This window comes from Trichosurus vulpecula, chromosome 6 (genome assembly GCF_011100635.1).
Source record: "Trichosurus vulpecula isolate mTriVul1 chromosome 6, mTriVul1.pri, whole genome shotgun sequence".
Lineage (NCBI taxonomy): Eukaryota > Metazoa > Chordata > Mammalia > Diprotodontia > Phalangeridae > Trichosurus > Trichosurus vulpecula.
In genome coordinates this window covers 162,698,009-162,702,300 of record NC_050578.1, presented here as the reverse complement: position 1 = coordinate 162,702,300, position 4,292 = coordinate 162,698,009, and the positions used below count along the sequence as shown (strand labels likewise).

The 4,292-nt window shown below is 47.2% G+C and overlaps 1 pseudogene; it reads left to right on the top strand.

The window, feature by feature from the left end:
- Positions 1–373: 373 nt before the first annotated feature.
- LOC118854439 lies at positions 374–1,666 on the top strand (annotated as a pseudogene).
- The last annotated feature ends 2,626 nt before the right edge of the window (positions 1,667–4,292 follow it).

Below are 4,292 nucleotides of genomic sequence, written 5' to 3'. Positions count from 1 at the left end.
AAGCAAAGGAATATGCATCATTCACTTTAGTAACTCTATGTGTTTTCTTGAACACATACATATTATAGGCATAAACTGCTAGCTAGTTATGGTCATTTTGTTGTTTCTGTGGGAACAACGTAATTGTGAGGGATATAGAGGGACTGATGTATAGTATATCTGAAAGAGTGTAGAATATACCAGAGGCATGGGAATAAAGGAAGTTATGAATAATTAAAATCACGACTAATAGAACATAGACTAGTGATCTTGGGAACTGTGGCAGCGGGGGAGCCGGACAGTCACATGGATTGACGAGACTGAGGGACCGACGGGCCACAGTGGGGCCTGGTCTGTTCTCAGAGTCATGGGCAGAGTAGGCTGAGTTGCCACCATGATCAGAGGGCTTTTCATCTGCAACCACAAGGGGGAGGTGCTCATCTCCAGGGTCTACTGAGATGACTAGGGGCGGAATGCTGTGGACGCCTTCGGCTTCAACGTGATTCACGCCCAGCAGCAGGTGCGCTCCCTGTCACCAAAATTGCCCGCTCCAGCTTCTTCCAAGTCAAACGCTCCAACATCTGGCTGGCAGCCGTCACCAAGCAAAATGTCAAAGCCGCCATGGTCTTTGAGTTCCTGTATAAGATGCGTGATGTCCTGGCCACCTACTTCGGCAAGATCAGCGAGGAGAACATAAAGAACAACTTTGTGCTCATTTACGAGCTGCTGGATGAGATCCTGTACTTCGGCTACCCACAAAACTTGGAGACAGGCGCTCTGAGAATGTTCATCACCCAGCAGGGCATTAAGAGCCAGCATCAGACAAAGGAAGAACAGTCTCAGATCACCAGCCAGGTAACAGGGCAGATTGGTTGGTGGCGTGAGGGCATCAAATAGCTTCGGAATGAGCTCTTCCTGGATGTGACTGAGAGCGTTAAACTGCTCATGTCTCCTCAATGGCAGGTACTCAGTGCTCTCGTGTCTGGCCAGGTGGTGATGAAGAGCTATCTGAGCAGCATGGCCGAGTGCAAGTTCGGGATGAATGATAAGATTGTCATTGAGAAGCAGGGCTAGGGCACGGCCAATGAGACGGGCAAGAGCAGGAAGCAGTCCATTGCCATAGATGACTGTACCTTCTACCAGTGTGTGAGGCTCAGCAAGTTTGACTCTGAACGAAGCATCAGTTTCATCCCCCCAATGGAGAGTTTGAGCTTAGGAGGTACCGAACCCCCAAGGACATCATCCTTCCCTTCTGGGTGATCCCCCTGGTATGGGAGGTGGGACGGACCAAACTGGAGGTCAAAGTTGTCATTAAGTCCAACTTCAAACCTTCCTTGCTGACCCAGAAAATCGAGGTCCAGATCCCAACACCGCTGAACACAAGTGGAGCCTGAAGGGAAAGGCCAAGTACAAGGTCAATGAGAATGCCATTGTGTGGAAGATCAAGCACATGGGGGGAATGAAGAAATCACAGATCAGTGCGGAGATTTAGCTGCTGCCAACCAATGACAAGAAGAAGTGGGCCCGGCCTCCTATCTCCATGAACTTTGAGGTACTGTTTGCACCCTCTGGCCTGAAGGTATGATACTTAAAGGTGTTTGAACCCAAGCTGAACTACAGCGACCACGATGTCATCAAATGGGTGCACTACATTGGCCGCAGTGGCATCTATGAAACCCGCTGCTAGCTGCCCAGCCATGGTCTCATGAAATCTTCACCAACTTGGGTGCCCCCTGGGGAGGAGCCAGGCTGGGCTGTCTGCCCCAATGCCTCCCTGTTGGTGTCTCTTCTTTCCCTCATCGCTGCACACCCCCTGCACAAACCCCTAGAGTGGGTCTGGACTGACCCTACCATGAAGGGGATGAAATGGCCCTTAGGCCCCGAAGTTCCCCCAACCCTCATTTTGTCCATCCCAGCCCAGCTCTGGGCTCTGTTTCAGTTTTGTGACCAAAGCCAGGCCAGGATCTCTTTGGTGGCTGGGCCTCTGACACTCTCCCAAGGGGGAAGGGGGGTGGGGTTAGTATGCATATTCCCTTCAGCTACCCTAATACTGAGGTCTCATGAATCACACACATCATCTTTCCATGTAGGAATGTAAACAAAACAGTTCAACTTCACTAAGTCCCTTGCGATTTCTTTTTCTTGTTCTTTTTCTTGATTACCTTTTCATGCTTCTCTTGATTCTTGTGTTTGAAAGTCAAATTTTCTATTCAGCTCTGGTCTTTTCACTGAGAAAGCTTGAAAGTCCTCTATTGTATAGAAAATCCATATTTTGCCTTGGAGCATGATACTCAGTTTTGTTGGGTAGGTGATTCTTGGTTTTAATCCTAGCTCCATTGGCATCTGGAATATCATATTCCAAGCCCTTGAATCTCTTAATGTAGAAGCTGCTAGATCTTGGGTTATCCTGATTGTGCTTCCACAATACTCAAATTGTTTCTTTCTGGCTGCTTGCAATATTTTCTCCTTGATCTGGGAGCTCTGGAATTTGGCGACAATATTCCTAGGAGATTTCTTTTTGGGATCTATTTGAGGAGGTGATTGGTGGATTCTTTCAATTTCTATTTTTCCCTGTGGCTCTAGAATATCAGGGCAATTATCCTTGATAATTTCTTGAAAGATGATATCTAGGCTCTTTTTTTGATCATGGCTTTCAGGTAGTCCAATAATTTTTAAATTATCTCTCCTGGATCTCTTTTCCAGGTCAGTGGTTTTTCTAATGAGATATTTGACATTGTCTTCCACTTTTTTCATTCCTTTGGTTGTATTTTATAATATCTTGATTTCTCATCAAGTCACTAGCTTCCACCTGCTCCAATCTAATTTTTAAGGTAGTATTTTCTTCAGTGGTCTTTTGGACCTCCTTTTCCATTTGTCTAATTCTGCCTTTCAAGGCATTCTTCTCGTCATTGGCTTTTTGGAGCTCTTTTGCCATTTGAGTTAGTCTATTTTTTAAGGTGTTGTTTTCTTCAGTGTATTTTTCAGTATTTTTTGGGTCTCCTTTAGCAAGTCATTGACTTGTTTTTCATGGTTTTCTCACATCTTTCTCATTTCTCTTCCCAATTTTTCCTCTACTTCTCTAACTTGCTTTTCCAAATCCTTTTTGAGCTCTTCCATGGCCTGAGACCAGTTCATGTTTTTCTTGGAGGCTTTTGTTGTAAGCTCTTTGACTTTGTTGACTTCTTCTGTCTGTATGTTTTGGTCTTCTTTGTCAGGAAAGAAAGATTCCAAAGTCTGAGACTGAATCTGATTTCCTTTTTTGCTGCCTGGCCATGTTCCCAGCCAACTTACCTGACCCTTGAGTTTTTCATGGAGGTATGACTGCTTGTAGAGTAAAGAGTACTATGTTTCAAGCTTGGGGGGATGTACCAGCTCTGCCACACAAGCACTCCTCCTTCCCCAAGAACCCCCAACCTGGACTGGACTTAGATCTTCAGCAGGCTCTGCACTCCTGCTCTGATCTGCCACTTAATTCCTCCCACCAGGTGGGCCTGGGGCGGGAAGCAACTGCAGCTGTAGTTCTGTAGCTGCCCCACCTCCTCTGCCCCTGGGGCGATGGCTGAACCATGAACTCTGTCCCCCTGTCCCCAGAAGCTTTTCCCACTAACCTTCTCTGTTGTCTTTGGTGTTTGTGGTTTGAGAAGTCTGGTAACTGCTGCAGCTCACTAATTCGGGGCACTAGGGCACACTCAGCTGGGCTCCTGGTGTGGTTGGTCCACACAGCCAACGCTGGACTCTGCTCTGCTCCCAGCTCTGTGGGGGATAGACCTTACCCAGAGACCATCCAGGCTGTCCTGGGCTAGAGCCCTGCCTCCCTCTGCTATTTTGTGGGTTCTGCAGTTCTTCTCTGTTGTCTTTGGTGTTTGTGGGTTGAGAAGTCTGGCAACTGCCATAGCTCACTGATTCAGGGTGCTAGGGCCTGCTCTGCCCGGCTCCTGGTCTGGTTGGTCCGCGCAACCCACGCTGGCTCTGCTCCGCTCCCAGTTCTGTGCACGAAAGACCTCACTCAGCAACCATCCAGGCTGTCCTGGGCTGGAGCCCTGTTTCCCTCTGCTATTTTGTGGGTTCTGCAGTTCTAGAATTGGTTCAGAGCCATTTTTATAGGTTTTTGGAGGGACTTAGTGGGGAGTTCATGCTAGTCCTTGCTTTTCAGCTGCCATCTTGGCTCCGCCCCCCATGTATTGGATTTGTAATCAAATGCATGGCCTCAAATTCCAGCACAGTAATTGACTATATATGTAATTGGGCAAATTATATATAACCTCCATAGGCCTCAGTTTCCTCATTTGTAAAATGAAATGGTTGGAATAATA